This window comes from Aquarana catesbeiana, linkage group LG08, assembly GCF_042186555.1.
Source record: "Aquarana catesbeiana isolate 2022-GZ linkage group LG08, ASM4218655v1, whole genome shotgun sequence".
Taxonomy (NCBI): Eukaryota; Metazoa; Chordata; class Amphibia; order Anura; family Ranidae; genus Aquarana; species Aquarana catesbeiana.
In genome coordinates this window covers 68,995,970-69,014,368 of record NC_133331.1, presented here as the reverse complement: position 1 = coordinate 69,014,368, position 18,399 = coordinate 68,995,970, and the positions used below count along the sequence as shown (strand labels likewise).

At 44.2% G+C, this 18,399-nt stretch overlaps 1 long non-coding RNA gene across 1 annotated transcript in view; it reads right to left on the bottom strand.

Annotated features, from left to right (window-relative positions):
• The window catches only part of LOC141105807 (uncharacterized), a 103,730-nt gene that overhangs the window by 26,880 nt on the left and 58,451 nt on the right, over window positions 1-18,399 (bottom strand). The window lies entirely within an intron of this gene.

Genomic DNA, 18,399 nt, shown 5'->3' with positions numbered 1-18,399 from the left:
AAAGAAAGCTCTGTTTGTGGGGAAAAAAAGACATACATTTTATTTGGGTACAGCGTTGTACGACCGCCCAATTGTTGTTAAAATAAAGCAGTGCAGTATCGCAAAAAATGGCCTGGTCATTAAGGGGGGTAAACTTCTGGAGGTCAATTGGTTAGACCACTCCCATTCACATTCACTTGGACACAGACAAAAAAACTGCTATTTCTTCAGAATAACAACAGGTAGGAATCAGGGAATTTTTGTTTCTCAACAAAAGTGGAGCTACTCTTTAATACCGCTTACAGAGATTGCAATAGGACGGTGCCAACTTTATTCAGGCATCATTCAGGGCCCCTCCATCTACTTCCTGGAATGAGATGCCGGCTCATTGTCCAATTCTTGGCTGTGTTCACAAATATCTGACACACATCAGTCTCATGCTGCAGACTTGCACCTTGTAACTTGCTACAACGTTACAATGTTGCAGTCTGATCACAGGGGAGAGACTGGGGAAGTGCTTCCTCCTGCCTGCAGCAGACTGAAGGCGTCATCTTATCCATTAGACTGGAGTTGAAGGACAACTTTAAGGGCTTATATACACCTGGTGTGTTTAAAATCGAGGGGGTTCCCCCTATGCGTGTGCTGAGTTACCAGGTCTGCACTATTGCTGTGCCCATTAGGAGGGGTTCCCACCATCCCTGTGCTGAGTTGCTGGGCCTGTACACCTGCTTTGCCCATTATGAGGGGTTCCCACCATACCTGCACTACGTTCTCAGGTCTCTAATCTACTGTGCCCTTTATGATGAGGGGTTCCCACCATCCCTGTGCTGAGTTCCCAGGTCTGTACACCTGCTGTGCCCATTATGAGGGGTTCCCACCATCCCTTTGCTGAGTTCCCAGGTCTGTACACCTTCTGTGCACATTATGAGGCATTCCCACCATCCCTGTGCTGAATTCCTGAGCCAGTACACCTGTGCTCATTATGAGGGGTTCCCACCGTCCCTGTACTGATTTCCCGGTTCTGCACACCTGCTGTGCCCATTATAAAGGGTTCCCCCCATCCCTGCGCTAAGTTCTCAGGTCTGTACACCAACTGTGCCCTTTATGATGAGGGGTTCCTACCATCCCTGTGCTCAGTTCCCCAGTCTGTACACCTGCTGTGCCCATTATGAAGGGTTTCCACCATTCTTGTGGTGAGCTCCCAGGTCTGAGTTAACCTTCTGTGCCCATTATGAGGGGTTCCCACCATCCCTGTGCTGAGCTCCCAGGTCTGTACACCTTTTGTGACCATTATGAGGGATTCTCACCATCCCTGCTGATTTTTTCTATTTATTTTAAATCTTAGAGAATGTAATAGAATCAGCTGGAACACAAGATTGTGGACAGCGACAGAATCAGGAACTATGGCAGAGAGACCTCACAGTTGAAATATCCCAGAGATACAAATCAGAAGCCAAAGTATTAAAGACCTAGGATATACATGATAGCTAGACAAGTAGCTTTCTTTAGAAGGAGAGACCAGTAATGGTTGCCTACATACACTATTAGTACAGGTTCCTCTAATAGTTCACGAATGTATCATGTAGGGGTTCCCAAACGTTCTACAATAAGGGCCAGTTTACTGTCCTTTAGACTTCAGGGGTGCAGGACTGTAGCCATCAGTAGCAGAAAATGACCCAGCATTAGTGCGAGTAAAAAATGTCTCACCTATGGTGTCAGTGAGAGGAATTGTGCCCCATTGTTTGTGTCATTGGGATTAATTGTGCCCCATCGTTTGTGTCATTGGGATTAATTGTGCCCTATTGTTTGTGTCATTGGGATTAATTGTGCCCCATAGTTTGTGTCATTGGGATTAATTGTGCCCCATTGTTTGTGTCATTGGGATTAATTGTGCCCCATAGTTTGTGTCATTGGGATTAATTGTGCCCCATAGTTTGTGTCATTGGGATTAATTGTGCCCCATTGTTTGTGTCATTGGGATTAATTGTGCCCCATAGTTTGTGTCATTGGGATTAATTGTGCCCCATAGTTTGTGTCATTGGGATTAATTGTGCCCCATCGTTTGTGTGATTGGGATTAATTGTGCCCCATCGCTGGTGTCACTGGACCCCATTATTGGTGTGAGGAACTTTGCCTCACTATTGGCATCATTGGTAGGAATAGTGCCCCATCGCTGGTGTCATTGGAAGGAATTGTGCCCCTTCATTGGATTCTGTAAAAGGAATAGTGCCCCAAAGGCCGTATAAAAGCAAGCGAACAGCCGCATTCAGCCCCCGATTTAATGTAATCTCTGCCCTCGCCCTCTCTACCTGCTAACTTGTCATATATAATATTTTGCGTGTCTCTGTTATTAGTTATTATTATAATGTTAGTTATTAATCTTGTTGTCATTTGTAGCAGAACTTGTCATTGATTTATGATTCTGGTTACATTCCCTTAGCAGCCGGGCGTCTCATTCTCAAACACTTAACGAAATGCGAAGAATGTGCTCAGCACTGTGCACAGCAGCAAATCTCCCAACTCAGCAAGAAAAGAAGGCTCAGCCATAGAAATAAAGAAAGGATCACCAGACCAATTGGATAAAAGAGTCCAAGATCATTTTAATTGTTGATAAAAACACCCAACGCATTTCAGGGGCAGCACACCACCCTCTTCATCATGGTGCTCCATTACTGCTCAGCACCCGCTGTCAAGTTGTTACTGCATGTGTAGAATTCAATGCAGGTTCTAATATAGATCTGTCTAGTCAATGGTTTCTTTTATCCTGTGTTGAGCCCTGGCGAAGGGAGAGTGGTGTTGCCCCGAAACATGCTGGTTGTTTTTTTTTTTTACTTTTTAACCAACTATTAAAATTATCTTGGACACGTTCATTCAGTTTTGGTCTGGCTCTCCTTTCTGCAATTCTATGGTTTGAGCGACTGTTGGTTGCCCATCAAGAGAAGCTTTGCTGTGTGGGAGCTTGTTTGAAGTTTTCCCTTTAGTTTGTTGTTCTGAAGTCCATAGGAAAATAGGGGTCCTTCAAAAAGTTCAGCTCTCCCACCTGTACACCCTCTATGGAGCAAAGCAACTCTTATATTTCTGCCATTGGCCAATTTATTCAACCATAATTTTTCATTACTTTTTATTATGCAGAATTTATATAGCGCCGCCAGTTTACACAGTACTTTACAACTTGAGGATAGACGGTACAACTACAATACACTTTAATACAGGAGGAATCAGAGAGCCCTGCTCATTAGAGCTTACAATCTAAGAGGGCGTGTGAAGGTAAGAACTGTGGGGGATGTGCTGATGAAGAAAATAGATGTGTACAGTTGTTAGGTGGGGGCCAGATAGGCTTCTCTTAAGAGATTAGTTGTCTGAAAGTGGACAAAGTGGGAGATAGTTGGACAGATTGGGGTAGAGCATTCCAGAGGAAGGGAGCGGCTCTGGAAAAGTCTTGGAGGCGAGCATGGGAGGAGGTGACGAGGGAACTAGAGAGCAGGAGATCTTGGGAGGAACGAAGAGAACGATTTGGTTGTGAGACTAGGTTAATGATGTAGTTGGGGGCTGAGTTGTGGATGGCTTTGCAAGTTATTGTTAGTATTTTAATTTAAATTTGTTGGGTGAGCGGAAACCAGTGGAGGGATTGGCAGAGAGGGGTAGCAGACGCCAGGCAGTTTGTAAGGTGGATGAGCCTGACAGCAGTGTTCATGATGGACTGAAGGGGGGATAGCCTATTTAAAGTTAAACCACTTTAATAGAGAGTTGCAGTAGTCAAGGCGAGAGATGACCAGGGACTGGATTAGAAGCCTTGTGGTGTCATTGGTTGGGAAGGGGCATATCTTGGAGATGTTGCGGAGGTTGAGGTGGCAAGCTTTGGACAGCAATTGTATGTGGGGCCGAAAGGATAGTTCAGAGTCCAGGATTACACCTAGGACCTTGGCATCCGGGGACGGGTTGATAGTTGAGCCGTTGATTTTGACAGAGAAGTCAGGTGAAGGGGCACGTGAGGGAGGAATAATCATGAGCTCGGTTTTGGATAGGTTGAGTTTGAAGTGATGTGACAACCAGGCTGATATGTCTGTTAGTAAGTTGGTGATGTGTGAGGAGACTGATGGAGTGAGGGGGTTAGAGACATAGATTTGGGTGTCATCCGCTTAGAAATGGTATTAAAAAACATGGGAGGCAATCAACTGACCCAGGGAGGAGGTGTAGATTGAGAAAAGGAGAGGTCCAAGAACAGAACCTTGGGGGACCCCGATGGAGAAAGGAAGAAGAGAGGAGGAAGTAGTGTTGTAAGTGACACTGAAGGAGGGGTGAGATAGGTAGGATGAGAACCAGCGAAGAGTACAGTCACGGAGACCAAAGGAGTGGAGTTTTTTTTGAGGAGGGGGTGGTCCACTGTGTCATAGGCAGCAGAGAGGTCCAGGAGAAGTAGTACAGTTATAGTGTCCGTTGGTTTTAGCCGTTAGTAGGTCGTTTGTCAGTTTAGGGGAGAGCAGATTCTGTGGAGTGTTGAGGGCGAAATCCAGACTGAAGGGGATCAAGAAGTTTGTTCTTAGTCAGATGGTTGCTCAGTCGGTTGTAGACCAGTCTTTTAAGGAGTGTGGAGAAGGGGAATAAGGAGATGGGACATAGATTGTTAAGATTTGTGGGGTCCAGTGAGGGCTTTTTAAGGATGGGCGTGACTAGCACATGTTTTATAGAGTTGGGGAAGATAGCGATCTCCACCCCAGTTGCTATAAATTGTCCCTGTTTTTAAAATATATAATATAATAATATATTATATTTATATATACTGTATGTATATAGATAGATAGATAGATAGATAGATAGATAGATAGATAGATAGATAGATAGATAGATAGATAGATAGATAGATAGATAGATAGATCTATATCTATCTAGATATAGATATCTAGATATCTATATCTAGATATCTATATCTAGATATAGATATATATCTATATCTAGATATATATATACAGTATATATACACAAATGAAAGAGGTCACATAGTCTTATGTTATCGCTTTGTTGTTTTTGTTTTTAATATGGTGACGTTTTTAATATTTTGGTATAATTAACTCCTTGCGGACCACCGCATCACGAGGATGTACCACGGCAGAGCAGCTCTCCTGTGCCAGATCGCATACCTTGTATGTGATCTGGCACTTCCGGATAGGGAACAAGCATGCACACTGCAGGCGCGCTGCTTCTGCTGTGATTTGTCACAGCAGAAGGCGATCAGTGGGTGCCGGCCAATGGATGTCCACTAGCACCTGCCGATCGTCGGTAATACACACAGAACTGAGATCTGCCTATGTAAACAATGCCAAGCTTCATTTTGACAGGGGGCAAGCGATACATTTTCCTTCCCTGTATCACTTCCCTTAGTAAAAGCAGCACACTTAGTGCACATAAACACTGGCTAGGCACACATTTAACCCTTTGATAACCCCTGATGTTAACCCCTTCCCAGCCAGTGTCATTAGTACAGTGACAGTGCATATTTTTAGCACTGGTCACTGTATTTTCTTACTGGTCCCCAGAAAGTGTCAGTTAGTGTCAATACTGGAGTCCCGCTATAAGTCGCTGATCACCGCCTTTACTAATATAAAAATAAGTGAAAATTCCAGTATACACTATATTGCCAAAAGTATCAGGACACCTGCCTTTACACACACATGAACTTTAATGGCATCCCAGTCTTAGTCCGTAGGGTTCAATATTGAGTTGGCCCACCTTTTACAGCTATAACTCTTCTGGGAAGACTGTCCACAAGGTTTAGGAGTGTGTCTATGGGAATGTTTGACCATTCCTACAGAAGCGCATATGTGAGGTAAGGCACGGAGGTGTGACGAGAAGGCCTGGCTCACAGTCTCTGCTCTAATTCATCCCAAAGGTGTTCTATCAGGTTGAGGTCAGGACTGTGCAGGCCAGTCAAGTTTCTCCACCCCAAACTCGCTCATCCATGTCTTTATGGACCTTGCTTTGTGCACTGGTGTGCAGTCATGTTGGAACAGGAAGGAGCCATCCCCAAACTGTTCCTACAAAGTTGGGAGCATGAAATTGTCCAAAATGTCTTGGTATGCTGACGCCTTAAGCGTTCCCTTCACTGGAACTAAGGGGCCAAGCCCAAACCCTGAAAAACAACCTCACACCATAATCCCCCCCACCAAATGATTTGAACCAGTGCACAAGGTCCATAAAGACATGAATGAGTGAGTTTGGGGTGGAGGAACTGGACTGGCCTTCACAGAGTCCTGACCTCAACCCGATAGAACACCTTTGGGATGAATTAGAGCGGAGACTGTGAGCCAGGCCTTCTCGTCCAACATCAGTGCCTGACCTCACAAATGGGCTTCTGGAAGAATGGTGAAACATTCCCATAGACACACTCCTAAACCTTGTGGACAGCCTTCCCAGAAGAGTTGAAGCTGTTATAGCTGCAAAGGGTGGGCCAACTCAATATTGAACCCTACTGACTGGGATGCTATTAACCACTTTAATACAGGAAATTTTTTTACACCCTTCCTGCCCAGACCAGCTTTTAGCTTTCAGGGCTCTCACATTTTGAATGCCAATTACTCAGTCATGCAACACTGTACCCAAACAAAAATGTTATCATTTTTTTCATACAAATAGAGCTTTCTTTTGGTGGTATTTAATCACCACTGAGTTTTTTATTTTTTGTGACATAAGTGAAAAAAGAGCGAAAATTAAAAAAAAGTCATTTTTGTTCATAAATTCGGGCCAACATTTTCTACTGCTACATATCTTTGGTAAAAATAACCCAAATTAGTGGATATTATTTAGTCTCTGTGAAAGTTATAGAGTCTACAAGCTATGGTGCAAATCATTGAAAATTGATCACACCTGATGCACTGACGGCCTATCTCATTTCTTGAGGCCTTGAAATGTCAGGAAAGTACAAATACCCCCCAAATGACCCCTTTTTTAAAAGTAGACAAAGGTATTTAGTAAGAGGCATGGTGAGTTTTTTAAAGTTGTAATTTTTTCCCACAATTCTTGGGAAAATTAAGCATTTTTTTTGGTTTTTTTTTCACAAAATAGTCATAATAACAAGTTATTTCTCACACACAACATATGCATACTTCCAATTACACCCCAAAATACATTCTGCTACTCCTCCTGAGTATGGCGAGACCACATGTGTGTGACTTTTACACAGCCTGGCCACACAGAGAGGTCCAACATGCAGGGAGCACCATCAGGGGTTCTAGGAGCATAAATTACACCTCTAATTTCCTAATGACCTTTTACATTTGTGAAGGCCCTGGAGCACCAGGACAATGAAATTACCCACAAAATGACCCCATTTTGGAAAGCATACACCCCAACGTCTATTCTATGAGGCCTAATGAGTCTTTTGAACGATTCATTTTTTTCCACAAGTCTTCGGAAAACGTGGAAAGAAAATTAAAACATATTTTTTTTTTACACAAAGTGGTCAGTTTACATGATATTTCTAACTCAAAGCATGTATATAGCAAAAATGACACCCCAAAACACATTCTGCTACTCTTCCCGAGTATGGCGATACCACATGTGTGAGACTTTTATACAGCCAGTCCACATACAGAGGCCCAACATTGAAGTAGTACCTTCAGACGTTCTAGGAGCACAAATTACACATCTCATTTCATTCCTACCTATCACACTTTTGAAGGTCCTTGAGCACCAGGACAGTGGAATTACCCACAAAATGACCCCATTTTGTTAAGCAAACACCCCAACGTATATTCTATGAGGCATGGGCTGCAGATAGGTACTCGGGTACTCTGATGGGCTGGAGACAGGTACTTGGTTACTCTGATGGGCTGCTGACAGGTACTCGGTTACTCTGATGGGCTATAGATAGGTACTTGGGTACTTTAATGGGCTGGTGACTGGTACTTGGGTACTCTGATGTGTGGTGACAGGTATTTAGATGGGCAGTGACAGGTACTCAGATGGGCTGTGGCAGGTACTCAGGTACTCAGATTGGCTGTGACAGGTACTCAGGTACTCAGATGGACTGTGACAGGTACTCGGGTACTCAGATGGACTTTGACAGGTACGTACTTAGATGAACTGTGACAGGTACTCAGGTACTCGGGTACTTAGATGGGCTGTGACAGGTACTTGGGTACTCAGATGGACTGTGACAGGTACTCAGGTACTCAGATGAACTGTGACAGGTACTCAGGTACTCAGATGGGCTGTGACAGGTACTCAGGTACTCAGATGGCCTGTGACAGGTACTCAGATGAACTGTGACAGGTACTCGGGTACTCAGATGGGCTTTGACAGGTACTCAGGTACTCGGGTAATTTAGATGGGCTGTGACAGGTACTCAGGTACTTGGGTACTCAGATATACTGTGACAGGTACTCAGATATACTGTGACAGGTACTCGGGTACTCAGATGGGCTGTGGCAGGTACTCAGGTACTCAGATATATTGTGACAGGTACTCAGATGGGCTGTGACAGGTACTCAGGTACTTGGGTACTCAGATATACTGTGACAGGTACTCAGGTACTCAGATATACTGTGACAGGTACTCGGGTACTCAGATATACTGTGACAGGTACTCGGGTACTCAGATATACTGTGACAGGTACTCGGGTACTCAGATGGGCTGTGACAGGTATTCAGGTACTTGGGTACTCAGATGGGCTGTGACAGGTACTCGGGTACTCAGATGGGCTGTGACAGGTACTCAGGTACTTGGGTACTCAGATGGGCTGTGACAGGTACTCAGATGTGATTGGACACAGCCGGTCACATGGTAAAAAGCCATTTTTTATTGGCTCTTTACACGGATCTGGGATGGGCTGTGTCCGAGGGACACATCTCATCCCCGATCGCCGCCCTGCGGGCCCCGCAGGAGCGGCGAGAAACCGAGGATGTCATATGACGCCCGCCCAGGATGGGAGTTCCCATTTGCGGACGTCATATGACTATAGCCCGGTACTGAAGTGGTTAAAGTTATTGTGCATGTAAAGGCAGGCGTCCCAATACTTTTGGCAATATAGTGTATATCCCATAGTTTGTAGACGCTATAACTTTTGCGCAAACCAATCAATATATGCTTATTGGTATTTTTTTATATTGGCCTAAATTAATGAAGAAATTAAATTTTTTTACATTTTTTATTGGATATGTTTTTGGATATTGGATATGTTTTTTATTTGGATATTGTTTTTTTCTTTCAAAATTGTTCATCTTTTTTTTTTGTTTAAAATGCACAGGTGATCAAATACCACCAAAAAAACCCTCTATTTTAATTATGTAGCGCTGGTAGATTTTTAATCTACCGCTGATAGGTAAATTTTGTGGGTTACTTGTTAGGTGAAGTTAGATTTGTCTCTGTTCCAACTCTGGCTGAGTTGCATGTAGTTCCACACTGCGCCGGTGGGTGTCGTTGTCACCATGGGCTGGTGTTGGAAAGGCAACGTGTTGAAGTGTATGAGTGCTCCTCTGTCCTGGAGACAACTCGGTGGAGGTGGTCCTCCGAGTTGCATTCTGGGAGAGGGTATTTATGGGACAGACGTCATGTTTTAGGGTTCGTTTTCAGCCACCCGCTGGCCCTCCTGGCCGACAGGTATGCGTTAAGAGTACCACCTCGTGGTCCTCCGTTCCGGAGGTCCACGTCGCTGTGGCGTGTGGGTGGGCCCAGAAGCCTGTCTGGGGCCTACCACAGCAGCAGAGTAATGGTCCTGGGCTGTCTGTCCTGAGTGAAGAAGCTGGACAACCGAGGAGATCCCAGGGGAGGACCCATCATGTTCTGTTGCAATGGATGAACGCTTCAGTGGATGTTTCCTGCACTGGAACTATGGTCGGCACATTTATGCTGACAAAGTGGTCATTTGCAGACCAGGAAAAGATGATGTGGTGTACTTTATTACTACAATGGATAAACAAGGAAGATCACTGACATTGCCAGATCCTCGTTTCTACTGGTGATTATGGATAAAGGACTGTGGGGTATGTAGACAGATAGTGTCAGTGTTCAGAGATCTTCGTGATCAAGATTTGGTGTTTAGCTCTCTGTTTCTAAATCCAAGGGCCAGGTGTTTTCTTCGCTAGCTGGACTTCTTTCGTTCAAAGATATGACATACCTAAATATATATAGGGATGGACTCCTCAAGTTATTCTAGTTGGTTCCCTAGTGGGAACATAGGAAAGATTATAGGAAGAGAGTTTCATTTTTCATGAATGAGACTTTGCTCCTAAAACTGTATATATCTTGTGTGTGTGTTTAACTTTGTTTTTTTCAGGAGCAAGTGGACCTTCTATCAAGCTGTGAGGCTTTTCAGCTAGATAGGTAGTGGGGTTGCAACAGTCATAATGTGGTTTTGTTTACGGATGTGAACATATTGTTTAAAAGAAAATGTTGAAATTGTAATATCTCTCTACTGTCTTCTTCTCTTCTTACTTTAATCCAAGTTTTAAGCTCAAATACCTGCTCTCAGGCTTGGGAGTCATTACTATTATTTTTTTTTTACAGACGTTGAGGACAACGTCTATTGTAGTGGGGGGAGTATGTAGCGCTGGTAGATTTTTAATCTACCGCTGATAGGTAAATTTTGTGGGTTACTTGTTAGGTGAAGTTAGATTTGCCTCTGTTCCAGCTTGGCTGAGTTGTGTGTAGTTCCACACTGTGCCGGTGGGTGTCGTTGTCACCATGGGCTGGTGTTGGAAAGGCAACGTGTTGAAGCGTATGAGTGCTCCTCTGTCCCGGGGACAACTCGATGGAGGTGGTCCTCAGAGTTGCATTCTGGGAGAGGGTATTTATGGGACAGACGCCATGTTTTAGGGTTCGTTTTCAGCCACCTGCTGGCCCTCCTGGCCGACAGGTATGCGTTAGGAGTACCACCTTGTGGTCCTCCGTTCCGGAGGCCCACGTCGCTGTGGTGTGTGGGTGGGCCCAGAAGCCTGTCTGGGGCCTACCACAGCAGCAGAGGAATGGTCCTGGGCTGTCTGTCCTGAGTGAAGAAGCTAGACAACCGAGGAGATCCCAGGGGAGGACCCGTCATGGAAGGATCATGCAGAGTGCTGGTCTGGAGAGGGGCCTGGTGACTCGGTTGGAGGACGTATCCTAAAGTAATCTTACTGCATAGTACTGCCGGGTTGGCTTAAAGGTTCAAGTACTGTGTCTGACATTCATCGCAAACCAATACATCCTGTGGCAGAGGATCATACAGGTTTTATTCCAAACAAGTCTGTGGCAGAGACTTTTGTTCGTGCTGCGTACTGGCTGCTAGGCAAGTGAGAGAGGCCTATCCAGGCGGGCAAAGATTGAATCCCACAAGGGGAGTGCATTCAACTACAAGTGTTCAATTCCAAAGAATGTTCTAAAGAATACTAAGGAAAGGTATTTGAGCTTCCCTGCAACTTTCCTTCTGCCTCTGTCCTGCTACTTCCTTTATTACTTGTTCAATAAAGCATTGGAAAATATACTCAAGTGTTTGGTGCCTACATCGTCCAGAGGTAAACTCAACGGGACCCTAGACGCGGTGCCGGTGAAACAGAGGTATCGAGAGTGAAGGTAACAGCCCGCTTTAAACCAGCAGTTCCACCGAGAGTTAGTACTACATTTATGTAAAGTGTTGCGTGACCGTGCAATTGTCAGTTAAAGTAACACAGTGCTGTATAGCAAAGATGCCTGGTCATGAAGGGGGGTAAACCTTCAGGAGGTCAAGTGGTTAAATCATGTATGGTAAATGCTTAGTTGGATGATTGTGGTGTGTGGAGTAGAAAAGTAATTTCATTGTGAATTTGTTTTATACAATGACAACTTATCTTGTCTTTTATCTAATCTTACACACAATATATATAGCCCAGTGTGAAAATGAAATAAACACACAATACTCTATGGACTCCCCTTGCTCCGCTATGCCCACTATCTTAAAGAGAGATCCAACGCATGCGTAGACACGTCCCATTGACATGACAAAGGCCCACGGGGTGACTGCCCATGCGCCAGACCCCCCACCCCCATGCAAGTGTAGACATGCCACAAGAGTTATTCTTGCTTTCTGGCAGACACCCGTGGTGTTTCTTGTGCATGCGCACCCAGATAGCAAGGATAACGTGCCAGAAATTTGTGGTGGTGTTGAATTGTAAGTCTGTTAACTTGCTGCGCATTTTCACTGGCAAGTTGTACACTTGCAGAACAATTGAGGCACAAGTTCCAGTAGACACTTCCATTTTGTAGCAAATTTGTGTGGCAAGTCTCTAGTAAGAGCAAAGTTGCAGTGGTGAGTCTACAGCAAGAGCTCTGCAAGTCTGCAGCATGAAAATTCAGCAACAGTGCCCCCTGTGGTGGGATGACTATTGCACAACATAAATCAACCAGAACTTGCAGCAGACTTGCAGAATGTTTGCAAAGAAAGTTGATCTGTTGTCATGCAATGCAGACTTGCTGCAATTGTGCGACAAACTTGTGAAGCCTGGAAAGTCTAGCAATAGCTTAATAAGTCATTTTCAAACTTGCAGCTCAATTGCTTGCTATCTGGGCAGAATCTGGCACACACCTTCCTGTCATCCCAGGAGGCGAGAGTGCCCATATACATAATCGTTGTGGTCTAGGTGAGGATTGGGGAAGCAGTGCTGTAGAAAAAAAAAGGTATTTCCTGTTTTTTTTTTTTTTTTGCAATTTTGTTAGATGGTGGGGGTGGAGGAGAGAGCATTATGTTCAAAAGGGTGAAGTTCCACTTTAAGATAACAAATACATACATACATCTTTTTTTTTTGCAGATAAACAGGGTTTTCTTGTGGTAATATATTACAAAAAATATTTTATTTTTTATGTAATCCATAGACAAAAAAAGGTAATAAAACTATTTTAAAAATACTTTTATTCTACTCTGACCATAATTGGTTTTAAAAAAAATGATTGTTACTGTACATAATACATTCTGTACATACTGTGCTTTCTATTTGCCCTAAATGGCACTAAAATTAAGATTCTGGTACAAAGCATGGAAAAGTTATTTACAAACGAAAAGAAGGCGCTTTTTTTTGTGCGCTTTTTAAATGCAACACTAAAAAATCGAATGAATAAAATGGGAAAAAAAAATACATACATATATATATATATATAATTAATAATAATAATAATAATAATAAATAATAATGGTTAGAAAGACAGAATTAAAGTGATTGTAAAGTCTTGTTTTCTTTCTATAAAAATAACAAAACATGTTATGCTTACCTGCTGTATGCAGCTGGTTTTGCACAGAGCAGTCCGGCTCCTCCTCCTCTTCTCGGGTCGCTCTTCTGTGATCCTGGCCCTTCCCTCTTGCCGATTGCCCCAACAGCAAGCAGCTTGCTATGGGGGCACCCGAGTCGAGTCACAGCTCCATGTGTCCATTCAGACATGGAGCTGCGGTTTGGACCCACCTCTCTATCTCCTGATTGGCTAACTGACTTTGATTGAAAATAGTGGGAGCCAATGGTACCGCTGCTGTGTCTCAGCCAATCAGGACAGAGGCCGACACGCTCGTGGACATCGCTGGACAGAGATGGGGTTCAAGTAAGTATTAGGGGGGCTGAGGGGGCTGCTGCACACAGAAGGCTTTTTATCTTAATGCATAGAATGCATTAAGATAAAAAAAACCTTCTGTCTTTACAACCCCTTTAAATAAACAAAAAATAATATTCAGGAAAATATTAGCTAAGGGGAGAAGGGGAGGAAGATGTTAATTAGGGCTGATTAGCATAAAATAAGGAATAATACGGGGTTAAATAGGAACAAATTTAAAAGTAAGCTTTCTTTTACTTGTCTGGTTGCTTTAATTGACATCATATGCAGAGGGAAGCTTTTTTGTTTGATTGGCAGATGAATGAGCAGATACAAAACATTGTTTTGCACAACATTACTATTCACAAAGAGTGTCTAAGATGCTCTTTATAATTCCAATGTTCATCAACATGATAAATGTTGGTGCAGGCCACAGAGTCATCTACTGGTGTAAACAAGTAGATAAATCTGGGGCATGCCCCGCATGTGGAAGAGGTGCCCATACAGACATTCCACCCTCAGTGCAGCTGCGCTTTCTCCTGCCCCAGAAGCCGTCATACAGCCAATACAGCGGCGGGGGGCGTTTTGAAGCTGAGTGGGTGGGGCCTGATGGGGATTCATAGACACTTGTTCCCCATCAGATCCGTCCCTCTTGTGATTGGCAGCAGGCAGTGAGTGAATCTGTGCCCAAGAGACAACCTGCTATTGGCTACAGACTCCGTTCACTGCCTGCTGTCAATCACAAGGAGAGAGCAGGCCTGATAGGGATCTAGTGTCTTAGTTTCCCCATCAGGCTCCGCCTTGCATCACTTGCTGCTGGGAGGCTGTTGGCTGTGAAGCTGACAGCTTCCTTAAAGCGCTAGTAAAGTCTCATGGACAATATAAAATAATGTCCCCCCCCCTCTGCAGGTTTAAGCCATAATGCACTAGCATGTACCACATACTACTACATTATGTCAAACTTACCTACGGACAGAGCCCTCCAGTGATAAAATATCAGGACTCTCCCCGATTCCGGGTGCTTCCATCTTCCCCCAGTCTTCGTCCTGGGTTTCGCATCCCCGGGGCGCTTGATTGGCCGGACTGATGTGATGTCGCTCGCGCACATGCACACAGGAGTCGCATCGATGAGTGGGCCATAAATGTGGTCTGAGCTGCGCATGTGCAGATCATTATCCGCTGGCGCAGATCATTACCCGCTGGCAGGGGGGACAGACGAGACCTCTAGGGTCTCTTCTGTTATAAAAAGCCTGCCTGATTTGGATAATTCTAAGTTTACTACCACTTTAACAACAAGTGACAGGTAGGAAGGGGAGGGGAAGGGGTAGCCATGGCAATTATGCTGCTCAGCTACACTGCATACAGAGACAGGCACTCTGGCTATCTCTGTAGTCCAACTTAGAGTCTTCGTTACCTCCAATTTCATTATCTATGAACTGTAGGAAATTATTTTTTTATTTGGTACATGTAAAAGTGGCGCTATAAAGAAGTACCTGAATCTGCCACGTGTCTGTAAAGTTACTGAACCAGGCAGGAGGGATTTTGGAATCTGGCACAGGCCATTTTAAAGGGCTATACCATCAGAAAAGTGTTGGTAGGGATTAACGGAATTCCCCGAACTGTGTCAGAAGATCTATTCTTTGACAGGGTCTGCTACTACAGGTGCCATATTTGCACAGCATCTCCCAGCTGTCATTTTGACAGCTGGGAATTGCTGTCAAGTGCCAAGAGGGAAGGAGGGGGGAAGGATAGAACATATTACACATGCCCTGTGCAGCTTCTAGAGGTTTTTGAGGCACGTGTAGCACACTCAGTGTTCGCGACTGGTTAGTACCAAAGCATTTACATGAAATATATTCTCACGTGGCATACTACATTTTCATGTCTTTAACCACTTACAACCAGCAATATACCCGTACGTCACTGGACTTTCAGTGGTTATACTGGTGTAGCAGGCACCTACTTTTATGTAGGTGACCTTTTTGTTAGTTTACAATGTCAGGTAAATTTAGACAGGCTTGTACTATTACAACAGGCCTGTTGTTGTTCATTTTTCATTTGACTGGCAGGTAGTTTGTATGCTAGTCTCGGCCAATCATTAATTTGCTTGGTAATCTCTCGTATAAAAGCGGGGTCACATGGTTGAGTGAGGGTCCTGTAGGAGCGAGAGAAGCCAGCCTGGTTCCCGGAGGGGAGAGGTTTCCCCCTCCGGGGAGCCAACGGAGCTCCCCCCTTGCGAGAAGGGTGGGGAACCGGTCTCCATGGAGGAAGAGACGACACCTTACAGCATGTAGTCGCTGGTGTCGTTGGCCGCCCCTGCGGGGGAAAGGAGCGGGCCATAAAGGAGAGAAAGGAACAAAGAATCATTGCGGGAGAAGTAGCAACAAAAGCGGAAGAAAACTGGGCGATTGTTTATGAGTGGCACATGGACTATTGATCACGTGAGTGAAAGCCCAAGGGAAGGGTACTGCCAGAGGCTGAGGGTTGTTGGTATGCAAGTCAGTGAGATAGGCGGTGATGGCCTGTGACTTTGGGTACAGCAATGCCCCGGGATTCCAATCAGTCAAGCGGAAGGAGTTATTCAGAGTGACTTTTCTTTAGCTCAACTTGGAAGTACCATTCAGATGGGAAGTAGTGGTAAAAAGGTAGCGGTGAAGCTGCAAGCACACATATAGAGATACGGACTGTTCTTGAAAAGTCATGCAGATGAAGAAGTTATTCAGAGTGACTCTTTGTCAATTATTCTCTATCAAATCTACTTCCATCTTCCCTGATTGAAGAAATCACACAAAGTGATTTCCCAACTATCCGCAATTGATTCTAGTTTTCTCATAAGAGACAGTAAAAGATGATAATGTAACAAAAGAGCATCTCAAAAGAAGTCCTTCCCCCATCCCAGTTCATGTTAATGAATAAAGCAAGAGAAAAAGCATTAAGGACTATGTTTTACGAATCTATGGGCTGCGAGGGTTGGGTGGTAAACGTGAATTACGGATATAACAATTATTTAGCCGCTCCACGAATTAATATTTGCTATTGTAACACTGATTCTCTTCCCGGAGGAGGGATGAGACAGCAGCCACCATCGCCGCCCAGGGCGCTGCCCACAAGATGGGGTAAGTGTGGGGCCCCGCCTGACTGACTGACCGCTGGGGGGGGGGGGGTGTATTGTTTTCCGCCCCCCCCTCCAAAAAAAACACCAGTCGCCACTGATTACAAGTAGTGTGACGTTCCCCTCCTCCTGCCACGTTTCACGGTTTGCTCTGGCTCTCCCATCCCACCAGGAGATCTGTGCAACAGCCAGCATGTCTGCCAGCTGGTCGGACAGCTGAACAAAGCCAGGATCAGCTTTGAACGGCTCTGGGCTATGGTAACCCGGCAGCAATTACATGACATAACTTCCGGTTTACCCGACACCATTTCTGAAAAATCAAAAGACTTCCAAAAAAAAACCTTGGTGTTGGATCTTGGGGATAGGAAGGATCTGGGGTCTGTAAGACCTCTCCATAAGGAGTACCTTTCACATGCCCATTGCTGTCAAAAAGGATATTAACATTCCTTGTGACAGCAATAAAAATGCTCAAAAATTAAATAAAATTTAAAGCAACAGTGTGAAAATAAAAAAAAATGTAAAAAAATTAATAAAAAATAAAATAAAGTACCCCAGTTCTCCTGTGCGCGAACGTGCCCGTCGGTCCCGCACGCATGCAAACAACAATCTTTCTACACATGCACGGTATTGCCGCAAACCTCAGATCATGGGAAGTAATTATTGCACTAGACAATTAAAAATAAAGGACAATCAGCGCAAACTAAACCTAATAGAAATATGCAAGCTGGACACTAAAGGACACACCAACCACATTAAAAATCATTAAACAATTAAGTGCAGCGCAAAAAAAAGAAACAATAAATAAATAACTGCTGGAAATCAATATATTGAAAACCAATTTAGTCCATACAGTCAGAAATAGAAATAGAAAATTCTTCTGATTACACCCAGGTCAATCGCTTGTCAGAAGATGTAATAGGTAAATTCATGAGGATGCCCTTACCAGATCAGGTGGACCCCTTATTACAGGGGGTCTTTGAGGCATAAATGGACCAGTAGCACACTGCTCTGCTAGATGTCATCTGCGGAGACCGAACATCCGATACCCCGGGATCCAGAGCCGGCTGAAAGATCCGTGCTTTATTATCAGACTAAGCGGCAGTAATCCCCAACAAAAGGAATAAGAGAAAGATCTAAGGGCGATCCATTTGCAATATCTTTCCAAATAAAGTTTATTTGAGGCACAAGAATAAAAGCGCTCAGTGGCGCTGTATTACATAGAAAGGTAATTATTTCAATATATGCGGTCTGTCCGTGACAGGACAGCTGTTAACTTGAGATGGCTGCGGGTGATGTCGGCGGTATTACTCCACCCCCGTACGCGGCGTTATTTCACTGAGGACTTCGTCAGCGAGGGTAGAGCACGCCCATCACCCGGAGGAATATATACTCTTGCTGATTAACCGAGAGGAGTGTCAGAGCACCGGATACGGAACCTGGAGCAGAAAAACCTTCCAGCGCTCAATGGGGACATCATCCCAGGACTCAGCTTAAATTTAAAGAGTGAAAACTGAATAAAACTAATGATACTAATAGACATCCCAAAAATAAAGTGCTAAATATACACAATCTGTATTTAAGGGTACCGAAACATCATTAAAAAATTAGTATAAAGAATAGGGATGCGGGGATTATAGCGGTGCCAAAAAACCAAAAGCAATTAGATAAAAAAGATTTCACCCCGACCGGAAACAGACAGGGGGGAAAACGAAGACAAAGAGAGGGAGAAGAGCTGGACGAAAAACAAAAAAGATTAAAATCCCACTGGGTAGGGGTATATTTAATATTAG